Source organism: Chrysemys picta, chromosome 1 (genome assembly GCF_011386835.1).
Source record: "Chrysemys picta bellii isolate R12L10 chromosome 1, ASM1138683v2, whole genome shotgun sequence".
NCBI classification, from domain to species: domain Eukaryota; kingdom Metazoa; phylum Chordata; order Testudines; family Emydidae; genus Chrysemys; species Chrysemys picta.
The window spans coordinates 187,148,335-187,175,834 of NC_088791.1; positions in this window are offsets into that span (position 1 = coordinate 187,148,335).

A 27,500-nucleotide genomic window follows, 5' to 3' on the forward strand; every position below is an offset into this window, starting at 1 on the left:
TAACAGCATTTTGGGCTGTATAAGTAGGAGCATTGCCAGCAGATCGAGGGACGTGATCATTCCCCTCTATTTGGCATTGGTGAGGCCTCATCTGGGGTACTGTGTCCAAGAAGGATGTAGAAAAATTGGAAAGAGTCCAGCAGAGGGCAACAAAAATGATTTAGGGGGCTGGAGCACATGACTTATCAGGAGAGGCTGAGGGAACTGGGATTATTTAATCTGCAGAAGAGAAGAATGAAGGGGGGGATTTGATAGCTGCTTTCAACTACCTGAAAGGGGGTTCCAAAGAGGATGGATCTAGACTGTTCTCAGTGGTACCAGATGACAGAACAAGGAGTAATGGTCACAAGTTGCAGTGGGGGAGGTTTAGGTTGGATATTAGGAAAAAACTTTTTCACTAGGAAGGTGGTGAAGCACTGGAATGGGTTACCTAGGGAGGTGGTGGAATCTCCTTCTTTAGAGGTTTTTAAGGTCAGGCTTGACAGAGCCCTGAATGGGACGATTTAGTTGGGAATTGGTCCTGCTTTGAGCAGGGGGTTGGACTAGATGACCTCCTGAGGTCCCTTCAACCCTGATATTCTATGATTCTATGATGTCAACAGGCCCTTAGAGAGACTTAGGCTATGAAAATTTATAGTGATGGGCTTTATTTATAAAGAAGTTGTCTGGGGTTGCTGAGCATTTAGCTTCACGTGGCTACACTGGCTCATGAAACCAGGAGCTCAAAGTTGTTTTGCACTACTGGCCACAGAATTCAAAGTAAGATATACTTATATGTATTTTAGAAGCACCATTTGAAGCTCCATAGTCAAGGTTGAGATGAGTTTTACATTTGAAGCAGGGATTCATCTCCTTTATTATGTATGACATATACAGTATATATCTTCCCCAGAATGACAGCACTTACTCTTTCAGTATACAGTGGATATCTTGAGAATTTACAAGTAAATTTGTTAATATAAAGAAGATGATGCATTCCAATGTAAGACCAAGACACTGACAGACACACTGGGAGACTGCTCAATCAGGAGGACAAGTCCTTTAATGTACACAATGGCCGAGAGTGTTATTTGAAGGCTACTATGTATCTAAAGGCAGTGGGATAACAGGAAAGTGGGAAGCCAAAGTTCCTGATACCAAAATAATTGAGAAAGCTAGTAACGTGCTGATTTCATCTTCTGGCCCTGCACCTTAGGCCTGTGTTATCTATGGCAAGGACTTGTCCCTCGAGAATTTGACTTGAGACGCTGCAGTAGGACACACAGTAACTGAACTGCTTTGGCACTTACGCCATCATCTTTCAAGATAGATGGCTTCAGTATCCACCTAAATATAGCAGCACAGATCACCACTTACTACATAAATACCACAGGAGGAGAGCTGAATGGTGGGGAAAAGTGGTTCCAAATGAGTCCTCTGCAATGAGTGAAAGGACATCTCAAACCTCTTTTGTACTCTTTTAATGTTTATTCACTAGGACTATACTAACAAAAGTTGGGGTATGCGTCTCAATGACTCACTTTATTTTAGTGCAGATTGAGTAAGCCACCTGGCCACAATAAATCCACACACTGTGTACAGCCAAAAATGTATCCCCTTGTTGGGTACTGGCTTTATTAACAAAGAAATGAACAGTAATATGACAAAGTTCAGCTCAAGCTTCTGCTCTTAGGATTCTTCCCTCTGAACGGCACAGCCCACCTTCTAGAGCCTCTCTCTCTACAAACACTCCCAGCTCTATTATAACCAGCGGGGTACAGACACCAGCCTCAGTGTGCCAGCAGAACCCACCCCACCCTTTCCCATTGGGTTCCATACATGCTAACAGCATGAGGCGTTTCAGGGAAAAACTACCAGTCTGTTAAATCTAGGGCGCGTCTACACTGCCCTGCAGTTCGGACTAAGTGGGTGTGAACATGGTAGCTTTAAGTTCACACCTGTGGCCTCCACACAGTGGGGACAGGAGGGCATGATAGCATAGCACTTTGGGGTGCACTGCCATCCACACCACCTTAGTCCAAATTGCTTGGCAATGTAAACAGACCCTTAGTTACCTGCCCTCTCTTTGGCTTTATGTATGTTACCAGGCAGGACTATCTTGGTGGACATGAAGCAGCATTCTCATGACTAGAGGGCGCTGTGAACATAGAGTGGGAATGTGGGAGTACAGGAAGGGGAAGTGAAGAAGAAGAGCAGCAGATGGAGGTGGCAGGGGGTTCAAGAAAAGGCGAATGAGTGAGAGAAGGATGGTTAAATGGCAATAAGGATGGATGGTCAGAGCAATTAAAGGGAAGTGGCAATAAAGATGGAACAATTAATTGGCAATTGCAATAGTACCTGTGTCTGAGAGAGAGAGAGAGAGAGAAAATGCAATCTGGAGGGAGGAATGGATGACATCAGAGAGTGAAGCAGTGAGATGTCAAGACAGTGTGGAGTGAGTGTGTATGGGCAGGCCCCTTCACTCATCTACTCTTCTGTTCCTGCTGCCGCTGCTCTTCCTTAGCCTTCTTTGCCCTTCGGCATTATACACGGCATAGTTTTTCACCTGTTACTTACAGTGACTACACCTTCCAAACAAACGCCAAGCCCTGGCTAGACTCAGAAAATTATTTGTCACTTTGTTTTGATTGGAAAACCACAATACAAAGATTATACTTACAGGGCAGAACCACAGGTTCCTTGTTTAGCATGTGTATGTATATGAATTTGTACTTGGGCCCATATCATGCTGGTGTCAAAACAGACAGGCAGGACTATCTTGGTGGACTGTAGTTCTAGATCAATTATATCTTTTCATTTTTAAATGTCGGGAAACATGAGCTGAAAACCAAAACTATAGTAAATAAGTGCCACTTACAACAAATCAAGGAAAGTGAACGAGCTAAACCACAAGCAGAGGGGGGGAAAAATCACATGCTGAGACACTAGCCATACATCATAACCTTCTCTCAGCTAGTCTAGACTTGGGATCCAGGAACCTGATTCTCCGTACTCTACGTCTATCCTGGTATATTTCCACTGATTTCAATAGAGTTACTTTTGATTTAAAATACACTGGTGTGAATGAAAAGAGAGTCAGGCTCTCTAACTCTATAAATATTTTACTGCCAATCCAGGACCAATCTGCCAATAGAATAGAATGTTCAGAGCTCAAAACTTTACTTGGCAGAAGCAATTACTTAGTCTAAGGTGCTCTGAATTTTGGGCTAGATTCCCTCCTGTATTGAGATCATTCAGCATGCACTGGTTGGGGAGGAAGAGGGAGTGTGGTACAGCTTTCTGATTCTCAAGTCACATCTGCTCTCGTCCTGGCTCCAAAGTAAGTTGCTGCATTCTAGGGCTGCTGTAATTTAGGACAGTTGCCTATGATTCCTAAGGGACCATACACAGAATTTACAGGGAAGGGAAGAGATTTGCCCTTCTGCTTCCTCATCCCAGCCACATAAGCGGTGCTAGGGGTAAGGAGCTATCTGAAAGCTCTCTCTGGAGCAGAAATTCTCAGCTGACCAGTTACAACCAGCATTCGGATTCTTTGTGCTACATGAGTAATGCAAAGAAACCAGTTTGCTGAGAAGAATGTAGCCCTTTATATCTTGACTAATCAAGACTAATGTAAATGTTGAGAGAGACAAGATGGGTGAGGTAATATCTTTTATTGGATGAACTTCTGTTGATGAAAGAAACAAGCTTGCAAGCTCAACAGTAATAAAACTGACTTAATGTAGTGTAGATCAGGCCTCAATGGGTTACAGATTGTTGTGATGAGACTTAAAACCATTGTCTCTATTGAATCTATGATTTCTGGTGTCTAGCATTATGAATTTAAGCTCCCAGGCTTGTCTTTTGAAGGTGCTATGCAGATTTCCTTTGAAGACTCCACCAATAGATTGCATCATGGAATGGGCCACCCCAATTCCCTGAGGGAACCTGCTTCATCATAGGAAAATGAAACCACTGACCACACACCCCTAGTTGTCACCTACCAGCCCACACTGGAACTCATGTGGCATATCATCAAACAATTACAACTGTACTTGATAGAAACCACATCCTAAAAGGAACCTTTCCGAAACCTCTTCTTATGGTCTTCAAATAACCCTTCAATCTTGCCAAACGTCATAAAAAGCAAGAACAGACCAAGACACACCAACTCAAAGCAGCACCAGACCCTGCCATAACAACAGATGCAAAACCTGCAGGCATATCTCCACTGCCATGATAATCAATAGCCTACATAACACATTTCAATATACATGGGTCCTACACGTGCCTATCACAACATGGGGTGTACCTCATCCAGTGCATCAAATACCCCAACAAAAACTATGTGGGTGAACCTAGATAATCTCTACGCTCTTGAGTGAACTCACAAAGAAAAATGATAAAAGGCAGAAACACCCTATCACCCATGGGCAAACACTTTCACAAAATGATCACTCTGTATCTGACCTCTCAGTCCTCATCCTCAAACGAAACCTGCACACCACCTTCCAAAGACAAGCCTTGGAGCTTAAATTCACAACTCTGCTAAGCACCAAAAATCATGGACTCAGATACATTGGTTGTATGTCTCATTATAACAATCTGCAGCCCACTAAAGGCTGGTCTACATTAGAAAATTGACCAACAAAGCTACTTCGCTCAGGGTGGTGAAAAATCAATACCCCCAAGCGATGTAGTTAGGCTGACATAACCCTTGGTGTAGATAGTGCTAGATCAACAGAAGAATTCTTATGTCGATGTAGCTATCGCTTCTCAGGGAGGTGGATTAACTACAGCGACAGGAGAATCCCTCCTGTCACTGTAGGTAGTGTCTACACTGAAGTACTACAGCAGCGCACCACTTGTCAAGTGTAGACAAGCCCTAAATACCCTTTAGAATTCTTCCATTGACCTAGCTACTGCCTCTTGGGGAAGTGGCTTTACTACAGCGATGGGAGAACCCCTCCCATCACTGTAGTAAGTATCTACACTGAAGCACTGCAGTTGTGCTGCTGTAGTGTTTTAAGTGTAGACATAGACTAAGGCCAGGTCTACACTACAGATCTATATCAGTATAACTACACCACTCAGGGGTGTGAAAAATCCACATCCCTGAGTGACATAGTTAAACCAGCCTAATCCCCAGTGTAGACAGCCTCTTGAGGAGGTGGATTAACTTTGTTGATTGGAGAAGCTTTCCCATTGGCATAGGAGCATCTTCACTAAAATGTTACAGCAGTGCAGTTGTGCTGCTGTAGAGCTGTATGGGAAGACAAGCCCTAACTCTCCTCTGTCCTATGATTGCAAAGGTATTAATTGCCCACTTCACCTGGAATAGTCTCTTGTAACATGTGTTAACTCCTTATGCTTAACAATCTGTTCCATGTTGTATTTAGCTGTGACATTCTGATTACCTTTCCCAGACCTGAGGAAGAGCTCTGACCAGGGCTGGCTCCAGGCACCAGCTTACCAAGCAGGTGCTTGGGGCGCCCGCTCCGGAGAGGGGGCGGCTCGTCCAGCTGTTTGGCGGCAATTCGGCGGATGGTCCCTCACTCCTGCTTGGAGTGAAGGACCTTCCCCCGAATTGCTGCTGCAGATCACGATCACGGCTTTTTTTTGTTTGGCTGCTTGGGGCGGCCAAAACCCTGGAGCCGGCCCTGGCTCTGACAAGCTTGAAAGCTTTTCTCTTTCACCAACAGAACTTGGTCCAATAATAAATATTACCTCACCCAACTTGTATCTCTCATATCCTGGGACCAACATGGCTACAACAACGTAGCAAACACGAATGTAAATGACAGGTTTCAGAGTAGCAGCCGTGCTAGTCTGTATCCGCAAAGAACAGGAGTACTTGTGGTGCCACAAGTACTCCTGTTCTTGTTACTAATGTAAATGTTATTTTGACCATCTCATTTGTGCTTTACCAACTAATCCATCACTTCTGGGACTATTTCTACCTTTTTCCAAATGTCTAAAGTGGCTTCAAATGGCCACAATTAAAGAAAACAGCACGCCAAAGCATTTGCTACCCGTCTACTCAGAAAGCAAAAGTGGAATTTTCCTACCTATTCAAAGGCTGGATGACATTCAGTTTTAAATCAATGACAGTTTAAATTCTGATATCTTGCTAAACATTCAAAACTAGAATTATGAGCTTTATATTAGAGGTGATTGGAAATTTTCCATAAAATAAAGCTTTTCTGTGGCAAAATTTTTGATTGCCATTGGGAAACATCAAAACAAAATACTTAGTTTTGGGTTAGATTGACCAAAAAATGAAACATTTCAATCTGTCAAGTGGAATTAAAATATTTCAACATCAATCTGTGTTCATCTGAGCTGCTGTGGTGAGGCACTGGGTGTCATAGTTCAGGCATCTCATGCCTCCATTCTTCCCGATAGGGCACGCTCCCAGTCTGGACTACCTTTGCCATGATACACCAGAGTCTCCCCTCTAGTTGAACTGCCATGTTGCATCATAAGAACCATATGACCATGGTGCATCATGAGATATGTAATACAGCTGGAGAGCCCAGACTACTGAGGAGAATGGAGTCATGAGTTATACAAACTACAACTCCCATAAGGCACCACAGCAGCTCAGCGGGACAAAGGTTAATGTTGAACTGAGCTAAAAGGAAACATTTCAACATTTACATATCCAAATGTTTTGGAACTTTATGATCTGCAAAACAATTCTGGCATTTCATTTTTTTGGTCCTGATTCAGGGTGAAAAGAAAATGGTCAAAATATTGGAATTTCCTATAGGATGGAAATTTTGATTTTTGACGAGTTCTGCTTTATATCCTTGGGAATAGCAGATACTCAGCTTTCTAGTGGGGCACTGCACTCATTTGTAGCCCAGGAAGATGCCAAGAAATCAAGCTATAAATTTGTAACATTATTATATAACTAATATGTGATTTTTAGAGGTTTGTGAAATGCTGTTTTTCTTTTTGAGTCCTGTATAGTTACACCTTGTTTTATAGCAGGAAGAGACTAGTGCCAATAATATTTGTTTAAACAAACCTTTCGAAAATAATAGTTCTGTGAATTCGGTGGCATAAACAGATGGTGTACTGTGGCATAACCATTTATGGACACTTGTTTGGAATGTCTTGCATGACCCAGTCATGGCTGAGTCACTCACAGATTCATCTCCAATCCAAGCGGTTAAAATCTTTCTGACACCACAGCATCATGTAGTCTCTCTGTACATATAGGAGGGCTTTTCATTGCCCAAACAAATGTATGGAAAGTTCGCTATCCTTCTGTAGCCTAGTGGTGGTGCTTACCTCTATTCTATGTTTTGCATTATATTTTGCTTTATTATATTTAGCAATAATGCAAGGAACCTACAGGCTTGTATCCTGCAAGACATTGGCTTCAGCAGTTAGCAAGAGGCTTGAGGCCTACAAACTTTGGCATAGATAAACTTAGGTAACTCATAAGTTTTGGGGAACTGGAAGTAGAGTGTAAGGGGGAGTTTTGTCCATAATGACATCAGCCAACCGCAGAACATGAACTGATACCAGCTTCTGGAAGGTTTTGGATGGAACGAATTGATGTATATGATAATGGGGTGAAATAAAAAATATGCTAACCTATAGAAGAAGGACACCTTAACATTGGTAAGGGGAGGAAATACAAATAAGGAAGAGGGGAGAAACCCCTACTGAATATGCATTAGACATGGTAACATCAATGTAACATATTATAAAAGTGGGGGCAATAGGAGAGAGAGAGATGTAGCCATTGGGAGATGCCAGAATGATGGCGACTGGTGAAGATGAGGAAGGTGATGAAGAGGAGGAAGATAATGGCTAACATTTCAGGTTGTTCTGCAAGGGATGGTGTGAGTATGGATGTTCAGATGTACTCTCTCTATTATCTCTATCTCTATCTACCTTACTGAGTTAGAGTGTGTGTGACTTTGCTAATAGTATTATTACAATACATTCTTTATTTGTAAATATAAGAGAGTTCCTATAGTGTGAGTGTTGCAACTGTACACATCAGGGTTCCCAACTATATAACAATTTTAACACCACTGGGCCTGATCTTGGGACAAGAAGCTGTCAACTCCCAAAGTGATAACTGGGATTTTTTATTCATAATCTATAGATCAGGCTACACTTCTCTTCACATAAATGCTTTCAATTTCTCCCACGTGCCAGTGATCTCATGAATTTAACTACCTAATCTCCATAGTGGGCGGGACAAAGGGAATTGTTATAAGGGTAGGCCTGTGTGGAGCATGCTCACTGGCCTTACACCTATATATCTTCTATAAATCCAGGTCAATCTTTTGGTCTAAATTGGCAACTGCTAAATTGGCTGCTGTCCCAGGAAACCACAATTTCAAATAAATCCTGATGGAAGAGGGGAAACAAATCTGTTTTTCTTTTAAAAATAACAAAAACCACTGCTGCTGCTGCATAAAAAGGCAAAGGTTTTAGGTGATGGTAGTAAGAATGTGTTCAAATTTAAACCAGAGTATGAAAATCTTTCCAGTTTCCCATTTAAAATTCAGTGGGACAGGTCCCCAGCTGATGGAAATTGTCAGAGCTCCTTTGGAGGCTCTGCTGCTGAATGTATACTTGATTTAAAAGATTTGTCTCCATCTGTATACTATGAAGGGCAACATGATGGGAGAGTCCTTGCCTGGCCGCCACACCTTCACTGCCCAATAATTTGATTTAAGATCATAACATAAGAATGGCCATACTCTGTCAGACCAACGGTCCACCTAGCCCACTGTTGTCTTTGGATAGTGGCCAATGCCAGGTGCTTCAGAGGGAATGGACAGAACAGGTAATCATCACAATTTGTTCAACAGCAGCCAGTGCTAATTGCAAAATGAAACTGAGAAACTTTAATTAATCTCACAGAAAATGCTCCAGGTATGATTGGAAATATTCTATGTACAGTGCACACTTCAGTAACTATTTCATAGCTTTTAATGGCCCTTTTAATTTATGTTTGCTATAGATTTAAATAACAATTATAGCCAGATGCCGCACTTAATTCATCCAAAGAATTTCCATCAAAAGCATCTACAAAGGGTAATAAGGGACCCTTAGTTTTGCAAGAGGGAAAATGAATCTGTCAGAGGTCCGACGACTCCCTATTGGCTCAGGAGAGTGTAATTTGCACACCAGCAGGAGTGAACTGAGTCCAGAAATTAAGAAAATACACATCAGCTAGTTACATTTATTGAACAGAAAGACGCAACTGTCAGAGCAGCAAGTGAAGTGGATGGATGTTTGAGTCTCACTTACAAATTCTATATTCCTAATAGAAATTTGGCAGATTGTGTTGGTTTATGGGTCTGTACTGCAAACAGTCTAGTAAAGCTTAATCTTGAAAAACAGCACGGAAGTGAGAAGAGGATGAAAATGTGGCATTGGTACAAGTTGGGACCTGTTAATAAAGCCTGTGGATTATCTTTTACAATGTCACATCTTGCCAACTTCTTCTGAAGGCCTTTCCTGATGCTACACCCTTTTTGAAACATCAATTTTCACAAGGCGAACTTTGCACTTTTGAACGTCAGCTCCTCTTTTTTCTTTCTTGGAAGATGGTAGTCTCTTTTCTAGCATCTATACCCCATATGTGTATAAAGGAACATATATGCCTGAAGGAGGTTTAACTGGAAGAAAAAACATCAATGGTAGTAGTTGTTATTATTTTCTACATCTGTTATAGGTCAAGTCTGCAGATAATTTGGAATGGGCCTATAGTTTATCTATGAAATAACAAGACAAGATAGAAATGTGCTGTGCTGTTACAAGTTGCAAAACTGAACAAAACTGGTAAGGTATTATATAGACGTTAAACAACATAGTTTTTTTTAAAGTCAGTTTGAAGCTCTGTGTTATACCGAATGGGGTACAACAGAAACAAGGTATTTTCCTATATTGAATCCCAAGTCTGCAAAGTGCTAAAATTTCAGTGAGTTTGGTGCTCAGTGCCGGGAAGAGCAAGGCCCCACTAGGAAATCATGTTCAGTTGGAGGGTTAAAGTCCAACATGGATCTTAACAGCTCCCCAGTCTTATTAGACTATAGTACCCACAGAAACTGCTACAGCTCGCTCTTAGGAAATACTCATAAACACAGCATGCCACCACCTCGTTTTATGAGGTCTTTTCCTGAGGAAAAGTTAAATCACTTCACTACATAAAGTAGACTGAAAGGTACACAAATTATGCAAAAGTTGGATGTGTGTGAAGTGAAATATGAAATTGATATGCCATTGGAAAGGAGACACACTAGCAAAACACTGAAATATTCTCAAGCAACATAATAATGGCAATAAGGACTAGTAGCCTCAATCTTGATGACTTGAAAGGTTACAAAGAATTTCAGCAAATTATAGGGCTCAAATCTTCCCTAGAAGGTAATTTTGATCATTTGTGTTTACTCTAAAGCGATCGTAATAATAATACGACTCTTTTGGGGGAAAAAAAGGCAACAACTGGAAACTGCTACTGATTTGGAAACTCCATGTTTATAAGCCAATCTAAACATTTCCTGGAGTCAGGGAGTTTCTACATGAGTTCAGTTCTTGGTTGTGTTTTACTTTTAGTTACAAAGATGTAGTGATTGGAGGAATAATTGGGTATATGTTTTTTCCATTGCTCCCTTTATTGTAACAACTGTGAGGGTTTTAAGAAATGGGCTCAAAAGCTGTGTCCAGAAGGACTATTTTCATGAGCCATCATGGAATTGAACATTCAGATGCAGACAGGGGTGAAAGTAGAAATAGGGACTTACTGATATGGGGCTGGGTTGGGGCTGGCTCTGGCCCCCGGAAGGGGTGGGGATGGGGTGGTCAGAGCCAGCCCTGGCCTGCCCTGTACCAGTAAGTGCCCTCCCTCTCCCCTGCTGGGGTAGCAGCAGCAGCTAGGGGCTCCGGCAGCAGTTTAAAGGGCCTAGGGCTCAGCTGCTACCCCAGGGCTCCAGCAGTGGGGCTCCGGCAGCTATTTAAAGGGCCGGGGCCATAGAAGCAGCTGGAGCCCTGGGCCCTTTAAATAGCCCTCGGAGCCCCGCCGCTACTCCAGGGCTCCGGGGGCTATTTAAAGGGCCCAGGACTCCCCTGCTTCTACCGCCTCAGCCCTTTAAATAGTCCCCAGAGCCCTGGGGTAGCAGCGGCAGGGCTCCGGTGGCTATTTAAATGGCCCAGGGCAGTAGAGGCAGCAGGAGCCCGACCCTTTAAATAGCCCCCAAAGCCCCGCTGCTGCTACCGCAGGGCTCCAGCAGTGGGGCTCTGGTGGCAATTTAAAGGGCCTGGGGCTCCAACTGCTGCTGGGAGCCCCAGGCCCTTTAAATTGCCACCTGGGGCAGCCGGGCCGTCCCGGTACGGCGCACCGGCTCTTGCCAGTACACTGTACTGGGGCGTACCAGCTTACTTTCACCTCTGAATGCAGAGTTACAATTATATAAGGAACTACTGCTGAGTCACCTCCATTCCTATCAACTGCAGAAGCAACCTAGTTGGGACTTTAAATTAGTCACTTAAAAGCATGTTTTGTTTTGCTTGGAACCATACCTGTCTTTTTTAGTCTTGCTTAGTATCCCTTAAATCTCTATTCTTTGTTAATACATTTATTTTTGTTTTATTATAAAACCATCTCAGTGAAGTATGTCAGCTAAACCAATGGGCTTGTGTATGTTCTGTTTCTTTGGAGGCAGCAAACGATCATTTCTGTGAGTGTCACAGTGAGAGGGACTAGAGACACTGCAGAGATGTCGCTTTTGGGAATTGGGGTTCACTGATTTGTACCTGCAAGGCAAGGTTTGGACTAGAAGAGTCCTGAAGAATTTGCTAGCTAGACAAGGCAGACAGGCTGGTATCTCAGGGAGCTGACACACAGCTTAGCAACAGCAAAACTCACTTGCTGGGTCAGAGAGCGGGTAACAGTGGCTCACACCTGAAGAAGAGCTCTGTGTAGCTGTAAAGCTTGTCTTTTTCTCCAACAGAAGTTGGTCCAACAAAAGATATTACCTCACCCACCTTCTCTAATATATAGATTTGACATTATTAAATATATATTTACTACTTACATTTACTACTACTGTATCTATATCATATGTAAAGAAAAAAGACTATAAATAGTAAACGTTGGAATATATACCCAGAACAACAGTAACATACTGTAGACAATGATGGTTTTTTTTTTTTTTTTACTGCTCAGAGAGGTGCCAGATTGACGGAATGTTCTGCAATAAGCCATGAAGCAGACATCTTGGTGTGTGTGTGTGTGTGTGTGCGTGCGTGTACACACACACACACACACAATATCTATATTTATATTTATATAAAATGTTCCATAGTGCTTGTCTTTTAGTCTATCTGTTTAAAGCATGTAATGTAGCAAAGTAGTTAATATTTTCTGCTTGTGTATACACAGTATTCCCCCTAATTTATTTTCTTTGATGATTACAGACAGGGAGATTTCATTTTCTGGTTTGGAATGTTTTGTTCGTTCTCCTTTTAAGTCAGGCTCAAGTTTTGCAGCTAGGGTCATCAGTGAAATGTAACTGGTAAAATATTCTTGCACAAGGAACGCTCAGTTCTTAACCCACTAATTTTAGGGTAGAACTATTTCTGGACATGCTATGAGCCTGTGTGCTGATTAACCTCTTATTCTGTCAGTGCAAATGCTTTGGTTCAAACAGTCTATACACAGATGTTTCCCATACACTGGATGAGGTGGCTTGGGGTTCCCAGAATTGTGAGTTACTACCTTTCTCAGCAAGTGCCAAGCTGTGTGACAACTCCCTGAGCCCCAGCCTGTGTGCCTTGCCAAACAAGCTCTTCAGGACTCTGCCAGCCCAAACCATGCCTTGCAGGAAACAGAAATTTCTTCCTGTCGTGTCCAGCCCTATCCAGGAACACTAACTAACTGAAGATAGCAACAGAGGGTCCTGTGGCACCTTTAAGACTAACAGAAGTATTGGGAGCATAAGCTTTCGTGGGTAAGAACCTCACTTCTTCAGATGCTGAAGAAGTGAGGTTCTTACCCACGAAAGCTTATGCTCCCAATACTTCTGTTAGTCTTAAAGGTGCCACAGGACCCTCTGTTGCTTTTTACAGATTCAGACTAACACGGCTACCCCTCTGATACTTAACTGAAGATATTAATTTTCCTACTCCTTTAAAGAGACAGGAACAGCAGTTTACTAATTTAACTGGGGTTTGACAAACATTCTTAATTCAACCACAGCACTGAATTTGTTTATAGTAAAAGTAAAACAAGTTTATTAAACAAAAAGTCATAGGTTTAAAGTGATACCAAGTATAAGGAGTAAAGATAGACATAGTTACAAACAAACAAAAATAAAAATATGCTTCTAATTTCAGCAAGTTATCTCTTCCTATGCAAATTTCTCACCTATGTTCAGTTTCCCCTTGGCTGAACAACCCAACATCCTGTGATATCAAGAGCTCTGGTCCCTTGAATCCCCCAAGTGATGGACAGCTATGGGGTCCTCTTTTTCTTTTATAGTCCAGTAAACCTTTGAAATCTATTCTTTGAAAAGTAAGCACAGACAAAGCTTCTCTTCCCATCGGGCTGAAGACACAGCATGGGGACAATGCAGATAATATTGTCTGTGTGTCTGGTTTAGCAGACCTCAGTGGTTCTCAACCTGCGGGCCACGTGCCACTTGTGGCCCAATTGGCACAGAGCTGTGGCACATGTGACATCCTCAGGGTCATACAGGTAGTATTGGATGTGGCCCACAATGGAAAATAGGTTGAGAACCAAGCTGAACCTGAAAGCTCTAACAAGGGATGATGTTTGTGGAGCAATCGAAGAGAAGGCTGGGGCCTGAACATTCCTTGGCAAAAGGGCAGTTCATTTCAGTGAGCACACCACACCATAGGAACAAGGGAATTAAGCAGATCTGGTTGAAAAATGGATTTTTCAGTTTGTTGGCAATTTTAAATATATTAAAAAAACCTGTCCGGTTTTGACCAAAATTGAAATTTCTGGCAAATCAAAAACCTCAAAACAAATCTTATTTCTACAACATTGAAATGTTTTGTTTAGATTGAACCATTTTACTTTTTTTTAAATGTAAGGTAATTAAAATTAAAGAGAAATTTTAAACAAAGTCATTTTAAACCAAGTAAGTCAAACCACTTTCTTTTAGTCATGTCAGACCTGGCCAGTTCTATTATGTACCTCTTATGCCGAGTTCCTTCCTGTGGAGTTTTGTTTTCCTCTCTCAAGTTGCTGCCCCAGTTGCTGTCCTCATTGCTCTCAAACTCCTCTAACGTGGTAGAGGCAGGAGGAGAACAAAGATGCACAGAGCAGCATCACAATTCAGACAGCAAAAAGAGGAGTGTTAAGTTGTTTTTTGGACACCACCTCATCTTGGGCTCTGTGCATTCTGGACATACCTCAGGAACTGGCCTTAAATATAAAGGGTTTCTTTTCTTTTACAGTTTTATTGAACAGATGGAGAAAACCAAGTCATTTGCAAAAAAAGCTAAAGAACAGAATACTGTCATTCAGTTTTAGTCTAATTGCCAGATATAAGGAGCATAACACTGTATATTTTTGGACTTGCACATTTTAAAAGAGGATTTAGAGCCTGTGAAAGGTGTTAGACTGACAGCCCTAGAAACAAAACCACCCTAAATAAGGCTTGCATACCACCCTTTACAAAAATGTCACAGCACTCTGTAAAACTAAACTAAAGGCCCTGATTTGCATACATTACAAGCCAGGAAAGTTCAACGTTTCCTACACCACCCTGCAACAGTGCTTCAACCGGAATGCACAAGCTTTTCTCTAAGACTGAGAGGATAATGCCATTCCATCTCCAGGCCCCTTGATCTCACAGCTTAAGACTGCTGACACAAAAGTTCCCCCAGATAGTACTAGTTATGATGGTGGGTTTTATTATATTGACATCCATTAAATGGGAATTAGACTGAGATCAGTTTGCATCTGAAGACCCATGAAATGGTAAGGATTAGTCACTAGTACCTTATGTAGTATTTGAACTAGAGATATAAAAGGGAAAAGGTTCCATATCCTATAAAGAATTACCTGAACTATTGAACCCCTCTCATTTTGTACAGACTTTGAAGGCAATGTTAGTAATGTGTCATTTTACCCAGTACTACAGATATGATGATGGAAGAAGGAGAAAGGGAAACCAACAATTTTATTGTTAAGAGTTATTTTCTTAGAAGAAATGAAGAAAATATGCAACACATATTGACCTTACTTTGAAAAACAGAAATGCTACTGGCGGTCAGGATTAATAATTAAGATTAAAAATGGAATGAAAAAAGCAGATCTGACAGGTGATGAACTGTCACTATATGGAAACAACAGATTGTGGCTTTGCCACTGCATTTTTAAACCATCCTAGATTAGAACATTTACTCTCATATTTTTGCTTATATTCTTCAAACATAGTTTTGTACCCATTTGTATACTCTGTTAATGCCTCTTAGAGAGGTAAAGAAGGTGGCAGTCCTGGAACACTCTGTGGTCTGGCCCTTACTAAGAAAGCAACTCTGTACACTCAAAGCATGCAGCCCCTAACCTACCTTTATCTTGGAACAACATCTGATATCCTCAAATTCCTTGGACCCCTTCAGACTGGAGCATTGCCTGGGAACAGCATTCATCTCATTTGGATGACCTTATGGCAAAGAGAGGCCAAATTTTCTTGATGGTACTACTTTACCTTTCCTTGACCTCTGAATTCAATGGAGTGTGTGATGCTGTTGGTATTGACTCAGCTGTGGATCCTGGTTGAGATAGATAGAATCCTCAGAGCATGGTTCTGCTTGTTCTTTTCGGAGTGATTCTAGAGGTTGGGGATGAACAGCAGCTCCTCCTCCCTAAGGACTCTCAGCTGTCGAGTCCTGATTGCTTCAGCTCTATCACCCCTTTTGTTTACCATCTGTGTGAAGTCCCTGGTGGGTTATTGTGAGGCAGCATGAGGCATAGTGCTATCCAAATGCTGATGACACTCATCCCTCAGTCTGCTTTTCGTTAGACCCGGATGTAGCTGTTTCCATATTCTCCCAGTGTCTGGCAGGGTCTAGGATCTGGATGAAAGTCAGCTTGGATTAAAATCAATATAGATAAAATGGAGGTAATGACGTTAGCTGGGGAAGCATTTTGGCAAAATCTTTACATCTGCATTCAATTCAAGGTATCCATTCATTATCAAAAAGATTTGCAGTTTCAGTGTCCTACCAGGTTTACCACTGAATCTAAGAGTGACACCATGGCCCTGTTGAACTCAATGAGAGTTTTGCCATCGGCTTCACCTGGGCCAAGATATCACTTTAGATTTCCAGAATGTGTTAGTGTCTAGAATAATTTTTCATTTCCATCTGGGCCTGAAGTTACAACCTTTCCTCTCAGATGCAAATCTATTTGTGCTTATTCATTCCTTCATTGCTGCTAGACTAGAGATCTTTTCAACACGTTCTACCATGGGCTGAGCATGAATCATTCTCAGAGTGCCTAGTACAGAATGTAACTAGCACCTTCAGAATGAGATGGACTGGTGAGATGATATACCTGTGGCACATAGAAATTCTAACTAGCTAGGTTATTAGTAGGGTTGGTTGAAAGATGGTAAGGGTTTCTGTGAAATATTAGAAAAGAAAATTTAGGTTTTGTCAAAAAATTTTTGCTGGGAATGTTTGTCAAAATGAAAATGTGGGGGATTTATTTTTGTCCCCCCCGCCATCGCTCTCCCTCTTTCCGCTACCTTATTTCCTCCAGAGGAAGGGGGAAAAAGGAGAAAAGCCATTTTTCATTGAATAAACAATGATGAAAATATTTTGACTGTCTCTACTTGATAGTATTTACTGGGATTGAAAGACTTGAAATAGTTGTTGTGTAGAGTAACTGCCTGGACAGGGTCATAGAGATGCATAGATCACTGTTGGGGGAGGGCGGGTGCTAAAGGCTTGTGTGTGTTCGTTTTACTCTTTTATTTTCATTTATCTGGCCAGCAGACTTAGTTTTGATATGACCTAAGGTAATGCTGAAAAATTCAGAACCCACCATGACATAGCGAGTATATTGAGTAAAAGATACTTATACAATATTCTGTATAGGATCAGAGGGGTAGCCATGTTAGTCTGGATCTGTAAAAAGCAACAAAGAGTCCTGTGGCACCTTAAAGACTAACAGATGTATTGGAGCATAAGCTTTCGTGGGTGCATGCCCACTTCGCTGACGAAGTGGGCATTTACCCACGAAAGCTTATGCTCCAATACATCTGTTAGTCTTTAAGGTGCCACAGGACTCTTTGTTGCAATATTCTGTATAGACATTTGAGTATTTAAGGATTTCTCTCTGCAAAAAGTAAATATTTTAAAGGGCCAATTCTGTGGAACAAATCAAATGACATGTTGATTGACAAAAAGGTACCAGTAATTTAATGTTTGATTACAGTGTGTGTGTGTATGTGGGTGTGGGTTATACATTTTCAAAGGTTACATTTGTTATTTCACCTTGACTGATTAAAGAATAAAAATAAAAAACCCAATCTTTATTATGTGATCACATCTGCATTCCAATGTGATGTGCAATTTACTTCATTTTCACTGGTTTTTGAGAATTGGCTTTTCTGCCATTTTGTGGAATAGACAAAAGGAAAATGCCCTTTTCATATGAGTGCAAAATTATTCTTAAAACAGCAAGTTGACAGCCTCATTCTGAGTGACGTGAGTGGTCTGGAAGGGGATTTGGAAACTGGCCTCTCCAACAGGCTTATCGACACATTCCACCAATAAAAATAAAACTTATAGTTGTGATGAAAAAGTCATTTCATAAAACAAAGCTGCCTAGGTAAGAGAAGCACTAGACTGGCTTCTCTGTATTGTATTTAGATTTGGTGATTTAGTACAAGCCCAGCTGTAATCAAAAGACAACTGTTCTCTTTTTATGTTCTTTATAAACTTCTTATTTACTTGCAGTAATTTAATAACTTCAATTGGATCAAACGCATAATGTACTACACTAATATGCCAATCTTGCAAATGCATGAGTAAAGTTAAGCATGTGAACAAGAATCTTCACGATTGGGGCCTGAATGACCTGTCTTGTAAAGACTTGTGCCCATACTTAAACTTACATTTTATGAAATGTCCCATAGACATCAATGGAGCTGCTAGTCTGATTAAAGTTAAACACATGTGTAAGTCTTTGTGGGATCAGGGCCTAGGTTTGTAAAGTACAATGGCATTTTCAGTTTAAGCTTAAACGGGGCAACGAACTAAGAAGATGCTTTCCATGCTATGGCAGATTATAGTGATGCAGAAATGCTGATTAAAAAGTACTGGCCTATTTGCGCATTCTCATTTATAAACTCTTCAATAACCTGGTGTACAGGACCAAAATGGAGGAATTTTTCTAACTGGTTAAATTTAATAAACCAGAGAAAAAAATGCATAAGGGAAAAAATAACGATTTCCTGCCTTTGAGTTCACTTAAAGTTAGGTAAATAACAGTCAGCTACTACAGCTATATAATTTACAGTTCTGTCAGGAATAGAAGGTTGTTTTTTTTTTTTTTTTTTAAATGTTAATTCACAACATACTTTCTTTGGAAAAAGGTTGGTAACCACCATCATGTTTTTGTTATTCAGTTGTCTCATAAATCTGTTCCATTCAATAGAAATACAGAAAGTTCTAAAATAAGGAAATAATTAGTTATGAAATTTTAAAAAGAAAAAATAAATTTGACTGATTACACAGTGTAAAAATTCTAGATACCCTATGATTGCGTCAATCAAATATTAAGGCAGAGTTAACAGATGAGAGGAAAACAAACAAATGAATAGTCTTAAGGGCCATTATAACTTCACATGGTATGCTGAGCATATTATAAAATGTGCACCAAACATAGAATATGACAAAAAATAAAAGAAATCAGCAAACACTATTAGAACACAGAGCACGCCATGGTAATTCCTCTGAAATAAGATAACTCAACAGGAAATTCTGCTTTTATAAGGTGCTGAGCACTTTAAATGCAGCCCATATCCTTTTGTAGGTGAGAAGGGAGCATATTGTTTGAATCTGTAAAGTCAGGCTTCAGTTCTAAAAACAGAAGTGGTGGAATATGTGGGTTCAGCTGAAGATAACAGCCTGGAAATGACAGAAGCCTCCTAGTATTGGACTGGAAACAAACTCCCATATGTTTAAAAGAGGGACCTTGGCTCAGAAAGAACCTAACATGGTGAAACGTTTTATGGATCATAAACATACTTGTTAAGAAGCAGTCTGGCTGAAGACTTTTGCCTAGTTTGGGACCCCATGGTTCTACTATTCTATTGTTATGTCAGTTACATTTGTAGAGACTGCAATCAAAACATTTTTTTAAGCTTAAACCTAACAGATTTTGTTGGAGAAGAAGAGCTCTTTTGAAAGAAATGTTGAAATTCTTAGGAAAGTAAAAGATTGAGGAAAGGAAGGGGAATTACTGGAATTTGATTCACTGGGATTTTGTGAGCTGTACAAAAATCTGTCACTATTGACAAAACAGACAGTTACAAGAGGGAAAAAAAAATCCAGGACTAAATCCAGAGTCATTGAAGCCAACGAGAGCTTGTTCATGTATTTCAATGGGATCCAGATTGGGCCTTATATTTTTGTGGGTTTGCTGAAAAACAAAAATACTTGATTTCACCACAGATCTTTTATGAAAAGGGAAGAATTTTCTGCTCAAGTGTATTTTGCTGTACAAAGCAGTTTTTGCTATGAATATAGCGGATTGCCACTGGCAAGAACAACTCAGGCCTGATTCTCCACTGCTTCGCTCTTTGTGCAGTCATACACACCTAAGCAAAGTGGCTGTAAAATGCTACCAAATCAAAAATGGTAGTGTTTTTGCACACACTTTGCATAGGTGTAAGGCAGTGGGGTTTCAGGCCTCACCATTTCCAGCTAGGTCAAGTTCACGAACACGCCACAATTCAGCCTAGTAAATGTAATTCTAACTTTCTTTCCCCAAAGTACTTAAGAACATTAGTACTCATGTGCTTAACTTTAAGCATATGAATATGTGCTTTGTGGATTTAGGCCCCAAAGCTGTGTTACCTGGCAACAGTAATAAAACATTGTTTTGGGAAAATTCTTAAAGGGCAAATTACAAGCTTCCATGATAAAGCTCTGATATCCCAATGAACCAAGAAAGCTCTTCTGGGAAGTTGCTTGTTTAACTTTTTGGAGAGGAAGGATCTATAAAAAGAAGATCAGCATCAAGGAAACCAGTTTGTTTGTGCCTATTACATAATTGTTAATAAACACAAAACTGTATCATCAGCGTTGTGGAATTTATCAGCCTCTGTAACAAAGCTGTCCTTTTCCCATCAGAAAATATAACCTAGTTTTAAGGATATCTAGACTAAACTTATGGAATCACAATATATTTTCTTTTAAATACGGGAAGATAATTGGACTTTCCAATATACCAAGAAAGTTGACCACATTTGCGTGATCAGGAACACGCCTTGGATAAAATCCATTATATGATCCCTATAACTACCCACGCTCTTTTGAAGGTCACCATTTTATACTCATGTGTTTGGTATTACTTGGGTTCCTCTAACAATAACATTCATACTCTTTCTAGCTGGACAACTGGAATTAAAAGATTTTTCATTAGGACAGTCAAAATTGATCACAGTGTTTTATTGCTTAAACTGTTGATCTCAGGACAGGCTGGTTTTTTTTTTTTTTTTTTTTTGGTCCTTTGCTTTTTCAGCCTTTGACTTCCAGTATCACATGCACCAAGGAGAGCGCTTATACAATCTGTGAGATGGGTGGGTTGAATGGTATACCTTCTGTAATAAAAAAAAACAAAAAACTCTGATGCTTTTTCATTTGTTGCAGTCTCCTTTCTCACATTTTAAGAAGACACTGCTCGATTATGTGTACAGTAGGGAATGCCCTGAATTATTTTCTTGGCCAGTGTGTGAGAGCATGAAGTATTACAAACTAACGCTCTGAAATGGAATATAATGTATATGGCCTTCACTTACACTGTGGATTGTGTCAGAGTTCCCTTATGATGCATAGGTATATTCTGAGCTACTTTGTACACAGTTTTCCTTGTGTGATTTTGCTGACCAACCTGGACAAAATTATTTGTTTAAAAGTAAATGTGAGTCCATGTATCGATTGATAAACATGGTTGTACACTCTGACAAACCCATTCCTACTAGTAGCTTTTGCAGGTGGATGACAAATTCATGTACTCAATTTCTAAGGCCCTAAGCCTCAGAGAATCGACATGATGAAATGCCACAATTTGCTATTATCACAGCAAAGCTTTAACACAGGTCCAGGTTGGATATTGGGGAGGTCCAGATTGGATATTAGGAAACACTATTTCTCTAGGAGGATGGTGAAGCACTGGAATGCGTTACCTAGGGAGGTGGTGGAGTCTCCTTCCTTGGAGGTTTTTAAGGCCCGGCTTGACAAAGCCCTGGCTGGGATGATTTAGTTGGGAATTGGTCCTGCTTTGAGCAGGGGGTTGGACTAGATGACCTCTTGAGGTCCCTTCCAACCCTGATATTCTATGATTCTATGATTCACACAAAACTTCACGAAGTACTAGTTCCCCTCTCCTACCCCACCCTTACACTCTGTCCCTCCCCACAATAAACACACTGTGCCATTGGTCATCATTTGGATGGACTATTAAGACCAGAATTTTCACACCAGCTCAATATCTGTATTCGCGACCAGATTTTCAACAGAACTCTGCTCCCAATATACTGAGCTCTTTTGAAAATCTGACCTTGTGCTTCATAATGGGAGTGCTGGATGCTGAACACCTTAGAAAATCTTGTCCCAGTTGTGGCTGCTGAGCACTGGATAATCTGGCCCTGGGATCCTTTGAAAATCTGACACTACCTATCCAAGATACCTTATGCTCTTGTCTGGTGGCATTTCAAGTAGAAGTTGAAAAACCCATGACTCTTTTCAAAACAGACTCATCTCCAAAGATGTGCATGAGCTGTTGATGAGCACATAAAGACTGTCAGATTTGCTTAGCGAGAGATTGCATTACCAGTGGCACCTTAAAGATTAACAGATTTATTTGGACATAAGCTTTCGTGGGTAAAAAACCCACTTCTTCAGATGCACGTCTGTTAGTCTTTAAGGTGCCACTGGACTCCTAGTTGTTCTTGTGGATACAGACTAACATGGCTACCCCGATGCATTACCAGTATAGAGCTCATTGCTCTGTTACACATTTTTGGATACCTCAGGTATGAAAAGTGCTATAACACTACATCCTCTTCTGTCACTAAAGCATTCTTGTATCAGAGGGGTAGCCATGTTAGTCTGGACCTGTAAAAAGCAACAGAGGGTCCTGTGGCACCTTTAAGACTATCAGAGGTATTGGAGCATAAGCTTTCGTAGGTGAATGCCCACTTCGTCAGACGCATGTAATGGAAATTTCCAGAGGCAGGTATAAATCAGTATGGAGATAACAAGGTTAGTTCAATCAGGGAGTGTGAGGTCCTCTGCTAGCAGTTGAAGTGTGAACACCAAGGGAGGAGAAACTGCTTCTGTAGTTGGCTAGCCATTCACAGACTTTGTTTAATCCTGATCTGATGGTGTCAAATTTGCAAATGAACTGAAGCTCAGCAGTTTCTCTTTGGAGTCTGGTCCTGAAGTTTTTTTGCTGTAAGATGGCTACCTTTACATCTGCTATTCTGTGGCCAGGGAGGTTGAAGTGTTCTCCTACAGGTTTTTGTATATTGCCATTCCTGATATCTGACTTGTGTCCATTTATCCTCTTACGTAGTGATTGTCCAGTTTGGCCAATGTACATAGTAGAGGGGCATTGCTGGCACATGATGGCATATATAACATTGGTGGCGTGCAGGTGAATGAACTGGTGATGTTGTAGCTGATCTGGTTAGGTCCTGTGCTAGTGTTGCTGGTGTAGATATGTGGGCAGAGTTGGCATTGAGGTTTGTTGCATGGATTGGTTCCTGATTTAGACTTGTTATGGTGCGGTGCGTGGTTGCTGGTGAGAATATGCTTAAGGTTGGCGGGTTGTCTGTGGGCGAGGACTGGCCTGCCTCCCAAGGTCTGTGAAAACGAGGGATCACTGTCCAGGATGGGTTGTAGATCACTGATGATGCGTTGGAGCGGTTTAAGCTGAGGACTGTAGGTGATGGCCAGTGGAGTTCTGTTGGTTTCTTTCTTGGGCTTGTCTTGTAGCAGGAGGCTTCTGGGAACACATCTGGCTCTGTTGATTTGTTTCCTTATTTCCTTGTGTGGGTATCGTAGTGCTGAGAATGCTTGGTGAAGATCTTGCAGGTGTTGGTCTCTGTCTGAGGGGTTGGAGCAGATGCGGTTGTACCTCAGCGCTTGGCTGTAGACGATGGATCATGTAGTGTGTCCGGGGTGGAAGCTGGAGGCATGAATGTAGCCATAGCAGTCGGTGGGTTTTCGGTATAGGGTGGTGTTAACATGACCATCACTTATTTGTACTGTGGTGTCTAGGAAGTGGACCTCCTGTGTAGATTGGTCCAGGCTAAGGTTGATGGTGGGGTGGAAGCTGTTGAAATCATGGTGGAATTCTTCCAGGGTCTCCTTCCCATGGATCCAGATGATGATGATGATGTCAATGTAGCGTAGGTAGAGAAGGGGCGTGAGTGGATGAGAGCTGAGGAAGCGTTGTTACAGGTCAGCCATAAAAATGTTGGCATATTGTGAGGCCATGCGGGTGCCCATGGCGGTGCCACTGGTCTGTGGGTATATATTGTCACCAAAAGTTTATGTCTGAAGGGACAAAATGTGCTTTCCTCATCAGCACCAGTATTTGATTAGTGGTGCAAGTCACTACCTTCAGGCTTTCTATTAGAAGCTTCTTAAGCATTAAGTGTTAGTGCTTAGCGTGAAGCCTAGTGGAAGTTGGCATAAGATAGCATGAGTATTATGCGCTTGACTGAAGGTTATGGAATAATGTATGCTTGACCTAATGTTATAAAATTTAACAATATGGATCTGCGATAGTTTAGAAATGTATTTTGTGATAAACAGGCAAAGCACAAATAAACAGATGGCAGCATCTTAGAGGCTTTATACAATAAGAGCTAACCTCATTGATGTATCAAGTCTATTGGGAAAAGGACTGAGACAAATGGTTGGGTTAACTATCAGAAATGTAATTATGGTCAATTGGAATATCACATATAGATGACCAAAACCCTAAAATTGCTCTCCCAGAATACCAAATGTAAATAGAAGGTTGAGATTTGATCAGATATGGTCCTGGATGCATGTGGGTAGAATGGGAAAAATGTATAAAAGGCTATCAAACCCATCCCTAGCTGGAACACCAGGATGATGGCATGGGGCAACTGCGTAGGAAGCCTGGCCTAGCGCCTTCCTCTTGTGGTGGGCTCCACTGACTGTTTCCCCCATCTTTGTTTCTAATGGTCTCCATAAGGTTGTAGGTATGCGCAAGGTAAGACTTAAGCATGAACAATATAGGACATCACTACACTGTACTACTTATCTATTTTTTTTTTATTTGCCTGTATTAACGAAAGCTCAAAGTTTCTGTGTGCGCTTCACCAGTTAATTAACTCTAAGTAGTTGCCTGGATAAAGAATCTTTGCACCACAGACTAATTCCAGGCTACAATGGTCTGAGCAATTCTATCACTAAGTCAGCCTGAATAGAAAATTATGTTTAATTTGTACATAAACCATATCTTTGGAATATGCTTTCTATGTGATGCTGCTATTCATTTGGTCAAACTTTTATTGAGGAAGATGGTACATTAGAGACTTACACAAACATTTGCACTGTTGTAAAACTGTACTTAAGTGACAAATACTAGGATTTTGGAAATAATTTAGTTACTGTCATTTGATCACAAATTCTCCTGCATGCAAACCTACCACTGAGTTCAATGACTACAAGTTCAGCCTTTAGGTGAACACTTCTCACTGAAAAGGACATTTATAATTTCTACTATGATTTAGTTAACTTCATATAACATGTAAGATTTGATTTATGGCCTTGGGCACATCACTTAGCCTCTGTGTGCCTCAGCTTTCTCATCTATAAAGAAGGTAGAGCTGTTTAGAAAATTTCAATTTGCTCATTTTACAAGCAGCTCTAAACATAGGGATAATTATATCTGCATCACAGAGCTAATGTGACATCTAATTCCCTTTCTGCTTTACCTGCCCCTGACTCTAGAGGCTGATGTGACTCTGAGAAATTTAAAGCAGCCCCAGGGCTGTCCTAAGTTACACTGGCTGGTTCTAGGCATGTAACTGGCCCTAGGGGTTCTTGTGTAGTGGGACATGACCACAGTATAAGGAACTCTGATCACACCCACTGTCTTACCCCCTCCCTTTGTAACGTCTCAATGCTGGGGATGTGGGAAGCAGTGATAGTGAAGAGCAGGCATCGTTCTATCCCACCTTAGAACTCCCCCTATATAAGGAGACTCCCCAGCTTGCAACTAAGCCTGCTTTCTGTCCCCCTTTGTGCTGCTGGAGGAGAAATGAACCAACTGACTGAACCAAAAAACAAAAAAAATATGGAATGGAATGTACTGGTGCAGCCCAGCGAAGTTGAAAATACTAGAACCACAGCATAGGCTTTGCACTTTTTTAAAAAGAGTGTAGATTATTACGGACAGACTTTAATGTGGGCTGTAATTTTGGTTTTCTCCTTTTGACTATGCCAAAAACATTTTTGTTTTTGTTCAGGCAGCAGTTGAGAATTTTATATTATCAAGCCACAGCGTTGTGACCTTTGGACCCAGAGTGAATATTCTAAGTAATTTGGAGCCAATACATATTTTAAATTCTAAGGAGGAAGAGATTTAAAAAATGTTTTGGAGTCCTGTAGTTCAGTTCTTCATTTCTCTTCAAGATTTATTAATTTTGGTGCATTACTACTGATTTTATATGTATGTTATATCAAAAACATTCAATTTATTTTGGTCAACAGCCAGTCAGACAGACTTCTAAATAGCTGTATGGAACTGGGTGAACACACAAGCTCAGTGTGTCTTTTAAAAAGAAATAATTTTATATCTAAAGCTCCCTCTCCTGTCCAGGTACTACACAAATAGTTAATAAAATAAAAATACGCACATAAAGTATCATTAAAAACTTGCTGATAGGTCTCAAAGTGTAATCGTAAATAGGAAATTGTTATCGAGTGGGTGTGTTTAGTGTGGTCCTGCAAGTATCAGTTCTTGGCTCCAAGCTATTTAACATTTTTATCAATGACTCAGTGGCAAACATAAAATCTATGCTGATCAAGTTTGCAGATGACACAAAGGTTGGGGGAATGATAACTAAGACGAGAACAGGTCACTGAGACAGAGCGATCAGGATCAGTTGGCAAGCTAGGTGCAAGCACCGAATACAAGTTTTAAGACAGCCAAATAAAAAATTAAAGATCAAGGATCAAAGTGTGCAGGACGTATTTATATAAGGAATTCTATCCCAGGAACCAGTGACTCTGAAAAAGACTTGGGGATTATGATAGATATTCAGCTGGACATGCACTCCCAGTGCAACACTGGGGCCAAAAGGGCTAATGGAACTCTTGGATATATAAAAACGGAAATACCAAGTATGAGTAGGAAGGTTACATTAAGTCTGTATTTGGCAGTGATGTGACTGCTGCTGGAATACTATGTGCAGCTCTAGTATCCACAATTCAAGGATATTGTTAAAATGAAGATGTTCAGAGAAAAGCCTCAAGAACAATTAAAGGATTGGAAAACATGTTAGGGTGAGAGACTCAAGGAGTTAAATCTCTTTTAAAGAGAAAGAGTTAAGGGATAACTCGATCACAATTTATAAGTACCTACATGGGGAACAAAATTTGATAATGGGCATTTCAATCAAGCAGACAGAAGTATAATAAGATCTAGTGGCTGAAAGTTGAAGTTAGACCAAGTCGGACTGGAAATAGGTGCATATTTTTAACAGTGAAGGTTATTAACCGAGGTTTGTGGTGGATGCTCCCTCACTAGCACATTTTAAATCAAGATTGGATGTTATTTTACAAGATGTACTCTGGTACAAAGAGGAATTGATTCAAGAAAATCCTATGCCCTTTGTTATACAGGAGGCCACACTAAATGGTCCCAGGAGGACTTATAATTTATGAATCGTCCTATTTATAATCAAGTAGAAATATAAAAATCAAAGCAAAAGATTTTTGAATAGGATTGCTAAAAAGAACTCGAAGGGTAAAAACCAACCTAAAGGCTAAATGATTAAAAGAGAAAATGTGTCCAAAAGAAGTCTTTAAATGTTGTTTGAAGGCACGCCAAGGTTGTTAGGCCTTTTTACTTGCAGCCTTTTAAGGAAATCAAAAATAGAACAAGAAATGACAAATCTATGTTTCTTAAATATGCTGTACGAGTCTCAACTTATTTTATAGGGCCAGCTACTACTCCCATTGACTTGGGAAAAAAACCCATTGACTTCAATCAGAAGGGGAAGCTCATA